Below are 12823 nucleotides of genomic sequence, written 5' to 3' on the forward strand. Positions count from 1 at the left end.
TAGAGATATAGCCTCAAAATCGAATTGAATCGAAGATAAAAAAACACCAACAAAACACCAACAACAACAACAACAACAACAACAGAAACAGAACACCAACAAAAAGTCAACATAGTATACTCAACTGCAATAAAAAAGCTAAAATTAAACTATATACAAATTATATATACATATATATATATATATAGAGTATATAAAGATTGTATATTTACAAAAACAAAAAGCAGCATCTACATTTATATATTGTATGAACATAATTAATGATGATGATGATGGACACACACACAACCAAAATGCGAGTCAAGTCTAACAAGTCGAATCCTCCACACGCTTTCAGCCTTCGTTAGCAGGAAACAAAAAACAAAACAAATAAAAGATTCACACAGGAGAAGGGAGGACTACATGCAACAACTACGACCTGTGTTCTCTGCTTCTCTACCAAGTAATTTTGTAGAACAGCTTGAGGAATGCAACGGGGGGGAGAAACACTTTTATGTTTCCCACCCCCCACATAAACCCAAAACCACAAAAAAACAAAAACAAAAAACAAACAAACTAAAAAAATAACAAAGAAAACACCAAGCTGTTCGGTTCAGCTTTGACCAAACTGTTTAAACAAATGATTAATATTTATTTGAAATGCAATATCCCAGAGATGTAGAGAGAGAGAGAGACAGAGAGATGTTTCGTTTGTTTTTTCGGGAATCGTTATTGATGGATGATGAAAGGATTATGGATGATTGCTCTTGATAAGTGCAATGGTTTTACCCCGATGTTCAACAATTTAAGGATGGAAATTGTCTATAGTTATTAGAGATCCCACACACACATACATACACAAACAAACACAGGCTGCACTATCCACACACACACACACACACACATGCCACATGCCACACGTTCCCCTACCCCCATCCCCACCCATCCCATCAAAATTTTCTTATTACTTAAGTTTACTATTTTATGATGCTACAAATTGTATCTTAAGTATATAGCACTACTATATTATTTTGTTCCCTTTCAATTTCCCGCATAATTATGTATAATTATCTTTTTTTAGTGTAATTTTTTTTGGATAACCCTAAATTTAAGACTAAAAAAAACTTTATATGTACGCCTAAATGAATATATAGATATTCCGCTATATATACATATTTATAAACAAAACAATTCTTTACTTCTTCTTTTTTTTTTTTTTTGGTTATTTAAGCAATCGAATAGGGAGGAGGGGTGGGGCGGCGCCGTCAGCGCTCGGTCTTAAGAGAATATTAATTTTTCCGGGTGTTTTCCCTAATCTTAAAAATCGAAAAACCCCCACACACAACACCACACCACACAAATCCACATAAGAAAGCGGAATGAACCTAAGCAAACACAAAAAAAAAAAATAATACAAACAAACAAACAAAAAAAAAACACAAAAACAGTTTATTAATGATAATGCTAATAACTATTGTAGATATACATATAAATAATATATAATAAAAATATATTAGCTAAGCGTCGAAACAAACAAAACAAAACAACAACAAAAACCGAAAAATAGAAACTTTTATTATGAATTAATTAAAAAATACAACAACAAAAAACCAAAACAAATGGAAAGATTATTTGAATACTTTTCGACAGGACTGTGCCAAAGAGTGGGGACACGGACACGCTCACGCTCACCATGGTGCATATTGTAGGGTGTAGGGCAGAGCTCTGCTCTTTGCTGTGACGTCATTATGCTAAATTTCTAAATTATTCCCTCTGGTGATGCAGGGGGTTACTGTCCAAACTATGTCGAGTGTGCAATATGGCGGAAGACTTGATTGGATAAGGAAAACCAACTCTTTCAAGGGGCTTTAGCCCACACAGATTTTTCTATAGTTTATTTTGTTTCTGTATAGGAAAGCAAAGCATCTGGTACAAATTAATATATTTTTCTAATTTTTGCGCGCTCTGATCCATACATGTTCAATGCACATGCATATGTAGGTTGTGGTTTCAGCATTTGCATTCCAGTTCAGGCACCTGTGACGTTATTTCACCGAAGTTTTGCATCACCTTACGCCCATTGGACCTTGCCAATGCACCGGTAAAGCACAGAGAGCGAAAGAGAACAGCTGTGCGTCTTACGCTCCCGCATTGAAGCCGGCTTTTTGTTTGCAGCGAGAGCGCGAGAGAGTGAGAGAGCTAGGCTTTGAGAGAGGAGAGAGTCAGCTGGAGCTTGTGCTTTCACCGTTACCCAGAAGACGAATTTTGCAGCGGCAGGCGAATTCGGCAGTGAATCAAACGAAATGAACTGGCACCCAAAAGAGGGGGACAAACGAGCTGACACGACACGACCACGACCACGGCACGACATCCACATTGTTGCTCGTGTGGCGTCTCTGTTGCTGCTGCTGCCTGCCTGCCTGCCTGCCTGCCTGCCTGCTGCTGCTGTGGCGCCTCTTCTATGCGTGTGTGTCGGTTGTTTTTCTTTTTTTTTTTCGTTCTGCTCTTCTTATGTTTTGCGTTGGCATCCAGAGGACGATGAATGCCACAAGTAGCAGCCAACAGTTCAGCATTGACAACGCCAGCGTTCGCTTGCCAACGGCGCAAGCAGCGCACCACACAGCAGGACCAAAGAGCATCCGAAAGCATGCGAATACCCGCCATAACGGTAGACGTGTTTTCAAATCGCCTCGTGTGTAACGGTTTTAAGCATGCACCATTTTTGGTCGTATTTTGTTTTTTTCTCAAGTGATCTTCTGTGACGTGTTTAATGTTAGTTAACAACTAAAGTTTCGGTCAATTGTGAAGTGCAACTCGGCTGGTTAAAACATTTGAATTAAAACAACAAAAACAAAAACGAAAACGTGAAGTTAGTGACAAAACTGCTGTTAATATAGAGACAGAGTGAGAGACAGAGAGACAGTGAGAGAGAGGGAGATCCCCCGAAAAGGTGAGTGAGTAAGTGAACTGTAGGAAGGGGGGGAGTAGAATTTTACAGCTAAAATGTTTGGGCTTATAATATACAAGACAGAGCGAGAGGTAATTAGTTGTGTTACATTTGCCTTTGGTTAACAATTCTAAAGCCTAGAGCGAGAGGAGCATAGTCTTATAAGCTCTAATGCTGTGCGTATAATGTATAAGAGAGAAGGAGAGGCCTATAGTGATGTAAGCTTGAAGTGAATCTCAATTAAGCTTCAGATAAGAGCGAGAGAAGCACAGAACACCATAGATTTTGGTGTGCGAGTAAAGGGCCTAGTTTTGAGAGCCCGAGGAGCATTATGTGAGTCTTGTCATCAGCTGAGTAAATTATATATTATAATTTAAAGAAAGCCGAGCACAAAGTACGATATGCACAACTCTCATTATAAGAGTAAGAGTCGAGTCTAGGGCTATAATACCCGAGAAAGAGCACTGGACAGGTGGTTTTTGTGGCAGTGTGTTCTGCTTTGATCGGCTTGAAGCTGTTAATGGAATATAATTAACATTTAGCTACTAGGTAAATTCCCTAAAGGATTTATCTACATAATTAAAACATGTGGCTGGGGGGCCCATGGGGCAAAGTATACTCAGTATATTCACACAATATGTGGGGGCGGGGTGGGCCTGTCATGGTCAATGGGCCTCTGCCGTTGAGAAGGCGCTAGTTATATTTCTTTTCTTTTATTTTATCTGTTTCTTCTAATTTTGTGTTTGAATCTTTATAGTTTTGAAGATTCAAGACTCATTAATTTAATTATCAAACACAAAAGCGTTAGACATGAAAACTATCTAAATTAAATCCATGCTCAAAATGTCTTTCATCTTGTTCAATTTAATTAAAGCAGAAATGTGGCAAATGGCATTTTTTTTTTTGTGTTTTGTGTGTGCGGTTTCAAACGAATTGAATTTCCATGCTAAAATATCTGCCACGTTTCTGTGCGTTTAATTTAGTTTTTCAATTTGTAAAACAGTCAAAAGCAGGCAGGCAGGCAGGCAGGCACCACAGCAACAGAAATATAAGCAGCAAGAAGACTTTTCTTATCCCCCCCGAATGCGGAAGTTGGGGAGGGGAGAGACTAAACTAAATTGCTCGCCCGCTGCATTCTTCATTTCTCCAGAGCACTTTTGGGCTCCGCGTAACAAATAAACGAATCAACTGAGAGAGAGTTAGAGAGAGAGAAATGTTTAAAATGCTAAGCATGCAAATAGTACTTTATACGTACATACATACATATATACTCGCACATAGTATATATGTAAATGTATATATCCAGCATTCACTTATTCTTCTGCCAACTGTGTTGCACTCTTGAATGTTGCTTGGCTGTCTGCTCCAGCAATCATCTGTCATTGATTTATCATGCCCTAACCAGGGGGTATTCTAGTTATTTTATTTAAACTTTGCCAAGCACTACGTGTAATTTCATAGAGCGTTGGGTTACACTGGCAATGTCTCTGTATCTTTTGGCTACAATCTCAAGATTTAATTGTGTCAGGAGCTTACCCTCCTCGCCATTCATTTCGTTTCCCTTTCCTCTATGTGTGATTTTTATTATTTGATAGCACATATCTACAAGTAAATGTTCACCTTAATGCTGAGAGTTTTCGTAGATATTTTATATTTCTAAATATTTCTATTTTATTATTTCTAAATCCAAAGGGAAGATTTTGTTGCCTTGTTGTATATTTTTTCTGGAAGATACTTTTTATGGTATAGGTATAGGAAATTCTTATAATGTATACAAATAAATTATCTGCATCAGCGTTAAATATATCTGCATATGCATCATATTTATTTCTACAATATTTATTATTAAAAAAACCAAACAAAATAAAACCAAAAAATGTACAAGTAGCAATTTTGTATATTTAAAAAAAAAAATATTAAAATATATATTCACAGATCTATGGATCTATCACAAGAGACATTCACTCTGCAAGTGTATTCCCTAAATAGGTCTCTGGCATTTTTATGTATTTATTTTTTTTATTCTTAATGTTTTCTCTTGCCTTTCTATGCCTTTTTTTGCGGCTTCTGCTTTTCCTGCTGGCTCTTTCGCTTTGCCCCGCCCCGCCCCGCACCATCTGTAAACTAATTAGTGTGGCGGCATGGAGTACTTCAAGGACCTCCTACACCCCCGCCCCGCGCCGCCATCAAACATCCTTCAAGTGATTTGATGCTGTTTTTATTTAGTTTTTATGTTGTTTGATTTTTATGCATTTCTGGCTCCCTTCAATGGTACTATTTTTGGCACTAAAAATTGTCGCCCGCCAAAAATGTTGTGGAATGCTTTTAAGAGGCAGTCGGTAATGGTAATGGCGATGGGGGCTGGGGACTGGGGACTGTGGACTGGGACTGTGGACTGTGGACTGTGGAGTGTTGGGGGGCATATTGACAATGGTGCTGCATTCTGGCGCGGAATGCCAACAGAGCGAGAGTCAAGCCCCATAAATTTGACGCCGTCAAGTCCTTTGGCATCCAGAGCAAACAAAATGCGTCCAACGGACCCCCACCAAATGGGTGACAGTAGGGGGACGGACCCCTTTCGAAGCGCAAAAGGATTGGGCCAGGGCTCGGGCTCGGACTCGGGCCAGAGGTCCTCGCTGATGCGGTCATTGTGAGTGCCAGCAAGAGGAATGTCCATGCAGCAAACAAACCAAAAACAAAAAAAAAAACAACGAAAAAAACGCATTTTTATTATTATTATTAATCTTCTCTTATTATTTCTCGCACTCTTCGTCTTCCCTTTTGGCATTTCCTCAGACATTTATTTGCTCTCCGGCGGGGAGAGCATAGAATAATATTATTCGATTAAATAAATGTCGAAAATGTAATGGAAAATTCTTTTAAATTTTTTTTAAGTTGATTTTCAAATTGAAATCAAGCACCAAAAATTGAAGAAAGCAAAGGGAGGATGACCTCTAAAAGATACCTCCATCGAAGAGATAAATTCAAAGCAAATACTTCGACAAAAGATCGTTTCAAATCTACAGATAAAGATACTTAAACAAAAGATATTTCCAAAGAAGATTATTCTAAGGGTGTAACACCCTTCATAGCAGATATTTGTACAGTAGATACTTATACGGGAGATACATATACGGGGGATACTTTCAAAGGAGATACTCCCACAGTAGATACTTTTAAAGGAGATACTTGTAAGGGAGATACTTCCACAGAGTATATCTCTAAAGGAGTTGCATCTAAAGCAGATGCTCGTATGTAATTTCCCGGGGGATATTTTCACAAAAGATACTTCCGCAAAAAATTCTAGATACTAAAAATAATTGCACAATTGATTCGCTGTTCAAATGTCCCACAATCGAGCGACCCCGAGGATTTTTGTCCGATGTTTACAAATAATCCTCTGAGCAGTTCATACCCATCCCCATGCCCCAACCCCAACCCCAACCCTATTCAATTTTCTTTTGCTCAGCCTTCTCGGGCCCGCTGCCCGCTTTTGTTTTTGATTTATTTAGTTACTCGCACTCGCATTTTAGCACCAAATCAATTCAATTCAAAAGAGTCCCAGAGGCCGGCCACAGAGCCAACCTCAGGTTCTAATTGGTCCCAAACATTTTGCTGACCTTGGATGGGTACGCTTTGGACCAGATTTGTGCTTTTCCCCTTAGACTTTACCGCTCTACTGCGGCTCCTATTTAAATTATGTGCATGTACATATTTTATTTTCGTTTTCATTTGCGACTTTTGGCTTTGGGATTTTTGTTTCTTGGTTTTGGGATTGCGAGGCGGCTTGGGAAGGATGCGTTGGGCGGATGGGGGGTTCGTTCGCTTTATGACCCAACCATTTGGCAGCATTGCCTGCGGTCAAGATTGAGGAATATTTGGATACCCAGCATTGGCGTGCTTGACAAACATTTTCATTTTGCTTATTTTTTGGGTGGTGATTTTTCGTATTATGTATTTCGTTCTCTTGTTTCGGCAACTGCACTCAATTTTATTACCACTCGCAATTCATTTAGTTCCTCCATTTATCCCTGCTCGCCATCTCTCACTTTTCTGTTGTTGCTGTTGTTGCGTATAACAAAAGTTTGAATGGGTCTATGGGACCCCCTCCATTGCTGTTATAATTTCATTTGCTGGACTCTGGTTACATTTACATTTTTATTTCCTCCCGGACGGAAGCCTGCGACAAAAACAACACACAGCAACACACAGAAACAAAAAAACTCATCGCTTTTTCCCTGCTCTTGTTTTATGACTTTGGCCTAATGTTTTCGGGGGGGGTCCTCGATTTTGAATGAGGCCAAGAGTGACGTGCCGCGGGTCATAGTAGCTCCCACTTGAGGCCACACTTGCCTGCTGTATCCTGGGCGTCCCGTGACATTTATACGAATTGCATTTATCATTTGGGCATTCCAGGCAGCCAGAATATTTCCCTGTGAATATTTGCAGGGCGACATATTTTGCATTTGACAAACGAAAAAGTGAGAGAGTTCCTCTAAGGACTGCAGGGATACCCATTAATCAGGCGAAAAAAACCCCACCCTGTTGGGTTCTTTCTTTAGGCATGGCTTGGCTTGATCTGCATGCAAATCACAGGATTACCGATGGATCCCCAGCGGAGGATGCCTAGTCTTGCGCTTCTGAATCTCTTCTGATCCCGGAACTCCATAAAATCGCTGAAACTTGCATACCCTTCGCTCTGTTTTACCCTTCCCACCCGAATACCAAAAAAAAAAAGAGCAGAAGAAAAAAAAAAAAAAAAAAACACCAATCGTCAGCAAACTTAGGTTGAGATTTTGGCTTTATTTCTAGGATTTTCACTTTGGCCAGAGCCCAGGGCTTTCCGCCCAGTCCCAGTCCCAGTGCTGTTTTTCCGTGTGTGTTTTATGAGGGTTTATCCCAGCTTTTGCTCTGCATTTGGTCTCGCTCAACGTACTCGCACTCCCACCAGCAGCAGCAGCAGCAGCAAAGAAAGTGTAGAAATATCAGGAAACATGGCCATGAAATCGTAAACATTTGCTACTGATTTTTGTGCTTTATTTTATTTTTTATTATATTTTTTTTGTATTTTTTGTGTGTGGGTTTGTTTCTTTTTTATGTGTGTGACTTTTCTTTTTATAGGCATTGGCTACGGGGGCTACACAGATGTTTTGCTTAGAAGCGGAGCATGTCATGGGGATGCGAGTATTTGCTATCAAGTGTTTTTCTGGGATAAATGGAAATGAACTGTTAACGATTTCGAATATATATAAAAATGTTTCACTTTTAATGACGGCGAGTGGATTGAAAAAGTGTTGCCATGGAAGCTGTTGTAGCCGATAAATGCCCAACGTTTGTCGCTGTTTTGATATCTGCTCCGATAATTGCTTTCGATGCAAAGAACACTTTTCCAGCGTTTCCAACCAAAATATTAAAAAAATTCGTTTATATCTGATTGCGGCGGCACTCTGCCCATTGCCCCACTTTTCCGAGCATTTGCCACCTACACCACCAGGGGATCCAGGGGTCCGTCCCGTCCCGTCCCGTCGCGACGTGTCGTTGGCTCTCTGTGGGTTTTGTGGGTCTTGCGGCTTCTGTGGTACTCGCCTGCTGATGTTTCGCATGTCATTGTCGTAAGTTGGCATATGTCACCAAGGTGTGTTATATGTGGCGTACATATGTACATATTTAATAAACATATACATATGTACATATATATTTTTGAAAAGAGTAAAAAATAAAAGAAAAATAAAAGAAAACGAAAACCCACACAGGCACAGGCATACATTTCTCACATTAAGCTTTATGTGTGTGTGTGTTTTTTTTTTTTTTTGTGTGTGTGTGTGCAAAAAACAACTCGGAACATTTATGTTTTCGCCAGTGTGATGTGTGATTGTTCCTATATACACTACCTACGGCAGGGGTAGTGCCATTATTTGGAGGCTTTCTATATATGAAAGGGCACAGTTCCACTGTTCCACTCCATGCCGTTCCTATGCCATGTGTTTCTGTGCTGCAAATTTCCCATAACCAAACGACAAATGCAAGCCTGGGGTATGCCCAGCGTCGACACTTGCCACATGATTTGCCACAGAATTTCGTTACTGGTTACTGTGGCTGGCATTGAGATTCGCAAAAGATTTGCGCGAATGCGAGACGGGGCAAAGGAGTTTTTTGTGTGGCTGTGCGGCACAGCAACTTTCGTTTTACACCTTTCCCTTTTGCACAGACTCGGAGTAAATTTATGCTAATGCCAAATCAGAGAAAATCCTTAAATTGTCATTAGCTAAGCCTTTTTGTTGGCAAGTCCGTTGAGATTTTGTCGCTGTTTTTACGCCTCTGTGTGTTTCGGATTCGTTGATGGTTTTGGCACAAAACCCCTCGCCTCTTGCCACCCCCCTTTGCACCACACTCTTTACCCATTCTTTACCCACTCTTTACCCATTCTTTACCCACTCTTTACCCACTCTTTACCCATTCTTTACCCACTCTGCCCATTTTTGGGAATGGTTTTGGCCCCATTTTTAATGGCCTTTGTTTTGGGTTGAAGGGATTTCGTCCACCTGGTACAAATGGCCAACAGTACACACAGCATAGGCCCTTAGCGTGGTCACGACTAATTCCCTGGTTTTTCTGTTGTTGTTGCTGTTGTTTTTTTCTGTACTCGTTAGGTTCGATGGTGTGTGGAGGCTGTGTGCGGCTGCAATTTGCGTATTTGCATTCAAAAACCCCTGCCAGGGTAGGGCGCAACATTCGTTTCGTTCAGCATTCGTTTGCTTTTCTTTTCATTCATTCGTTCATTCTTTGCTTTTGCTGGTCGCCCCTCCCCACCCCAACTCCTCGATCGAATATAGTTCGGGTTTCCCATTGAAAGGCTGAAGTTGGAGTCAAAAAGCAAGCAGCATCACTGCACTCGCAGTTTTTGCACCGACTTGGAGGTAACCGCTTTTCATAGACAGACATATATTGGTTGGAAATAATATAATATTTTTTTTGATTGATTTTTGAAATGATTTAAAAAAATATTCCCTTTTTTTATGCATTCTACTTTACTTTCTACGCCATGTAGCATACATACATAGAGTTCTACTTGCATTTACATATTTAAATACATTCTACATGATCAGCATCTACCCGTTAACCTCTCTCTCTCTCTTCCCACTGTAACGGCAAGCACAAACGTCCGCTCTTGGTTTTTGTTGTAAGGGACAGAGAGAGAGAGAGGGAGAGGGTTTGCCTTTGCGTTTCTTTTTTCGATGCGTAAAAAGCTCGGGATAAAGAATTGCTGATTGCTGAAAAAAATTGTGTATAAATCTGAATAATGTTTGCGTTTTTCTCTCCAAGTTAATGTGTGTGTGTGTACTCTTTTTATTGTTGCTGCGGCTTAATGTGTCGTAGTTTGTCTTTCGGTTTTCGGCGCCTTCTACCGCTGCACAGTGGTTTTTTTTTCCCGTTTTTTTGGCATAAACTCTACCAAGTTTGATATGATTTTGAGCACTATTTCATATATCTGCCATATAACCGATCTGGCCGACTTGCAACGAGGTTTTAGATTACACTTCGGCAAGGTTGTATTAATATAATGGACGAGGGCTTTCACTTTTTCATTTATTAACATAATATGCTTGTCATTTGAATTTTTTTGAGTGATAGTTATGTGAAATATGTGCTGCGGTACTGCGTCTTATGATCGATTTTTGTTGCTCCAAATGTCTACACATATTGTACTAGAAAAATTCGAAGTAAAAGCGTTAGTGTCTGATTAATCTGCACACTTTGGCTAATAACTACTTACTTAAAACTCTTTGCTAATCTTTGATTTGTTTTTATGGAGAAACGGAGAAAAAACCACTGTGCGGTGCCACCAATATACCCTTTATGCAGTGCGTTTAATGGGCCACCAGAAACAAAAGCGAACAAAAAAGTGCTGCCTACTTAAGTGGGCTCCCGACGGAAGCAGATTTTCGGTACTCTCGTTTTCGTTCTCGTTCTCTTTCTCTGTGTGTGTCTCCTTTCTCCTTTTTCCACTTCCACTTCCGCTCTGTTGCATTGGCTCACGGCTGCTGTTGTTTCAGCCGCTTATCGGTTTCGGCTCTGTTGTGCATTTCCTCTTTCCGTTACGTACTGCTGTGTATCGCTTTTCCGCTTCTCCTTCGCTTAGCACTCCCCAGACGAATGTGACGCCTCCGGTCCAGAGCGGTCCGTTTCGATCCGCCCCTCTCTCTCTCTCTGTCTCTCTCTCTCTGCTCTATCTATCGCTCAACAAATTATGTGCCAATAAAGTTTTGTGTGTGTGTGTGGCTGCCCCTCAATTCTTGCCAATAAAATCCATCTTAACTTTTATGGCCCAAAGGGGGCGGGGTTACACCCTTCCAGCACACTACACACACACACACACACGCATAGGGAGCAGCAGCAACAATGAGAGCCATGGCCTTTAAAGCTTTTGCGCCCCCTTAAGCCCTTGTCAAATGTCATGTGTGGCATGTGTGTTTGTGTGTTTGTGTGTGTCTGTGCCAGGGCTTATCGTCTCCGAATTGCAGCTAAAATGTTCTCTCAAATTAATACAACAATCGACCATCCTGCATCCTCGGACAGCAGCAGCAGCAGCAGCAGCGGCAGGATATCTCTTAAATATTTAGAGCAAAAGAAAACCAAACACATCCCAAAAATTCCAAGAAAATTACTTTCGAGTTGATTTATTTGCTTGGATTATTTATATGAAAAGAGAAAAGCGAACGCTTGGACATGATAACCTTAAACCGAAATAATAATTGAACAGCAATCGAATTGCTTGAAAAATACAAAAATAAAAGCAAAAACAAACAAAATATCATGCACCAACAATTGTTTTCAATTAAAGGAAAATTTGCATTTAATTGTGAAAGAAAATGGGAGAGAACAAAACAATTGGTTTTTTTGGTCTGGCAGCAAAAGATATTTGCTTTACATTTTAAAAAGAAATCAATAAATTTTGTAGAAAACTTGTTTTTGGCTTAAAGAATGAATTTTAGCTCAAATAAAATGGCAAATATACTCGTGATATTTATAAAGGAAATTTAATGGGTGCATATGCACACGTGCCTATTAGTTTTTGGATCTAAGGAGTGTGGCATAGTGAAATAATAAAATAATAATAATTATTATTTTTTTTTTTTTTTAATTTACTGTGAAGGCCGCCCAGCTGCTGCCTGGAGCAGCTGGTCTTTCAGGGTTTCTCTTTGCCAATCAATTCTGGCAATGTGCTCAGGAATGTGCTGCCCACAAAGAGCTATCTAGAAGGTGCTTGAACGCGACCAAACGATTATAAGCTGCCACCCATCTGGTGTATCGCGCTGTGGATGGGTTTATGCTTCAGTTTAAAGGAACTAAAAACCGGAATTAAAATCGTAATTGAAGCCTGCACTCGGCAGCAGCGGGAGATACTCCCTTTGCGTTCTCGTATTGAGAAATCAAAAGAGACAAATTATTTTTTATCTTATTTTCATTGCTGTTGCTGTTGCAATATGATATACAGCTGCAGCTGCAGCTGCAGCTGTGTGTGCTTGTGTGTGGCATGAACTTGTGGATGCATGGCACGTACGTCCATCATTGAGGGGGCAGCCACTGGGCAGGACAGGCACACAGGCACACTGGGGCACTGGGGCAGGGGCAGATGTATGGATGGGTGGGTTGAAAAGTTAAGCTGGGGCATTAAATTCAATGGACAGGCAAGACCGCAGGCTACAACGGTCGGTGCCTTGCTACACAACAAACTTGTCTCCCCGCCTCCTGTCTCCTGTCTCTGCCCAACCCAAAAAGGGGAAGTTCGAGTTGGAGCCCTCGGAGCCTCCCTCGCACAGCATGTGTTGTGTCCGCAATGCGCAACAGGAAACGATGCCACAAGCAGCAGCAGGGACACAAACGTATCCTTCAAGT

The sequence above is a fragment of the Drosophila obscura genome, unplaced genomic scaffold (assembly GCF_018151105.1).
Source record: "Drosophila obscura isolate BZ-5 IFL unplaced genomic scaffold, ASM1815110v1 contig_73, whole genome shotgun sequence".
Classification (NCBI taxonomy): Eukaryota; Metazoa; Arthropoda; class Insecta; order Diptera; family Drosophilidae; genus Drosophila; species Drosophila obscura.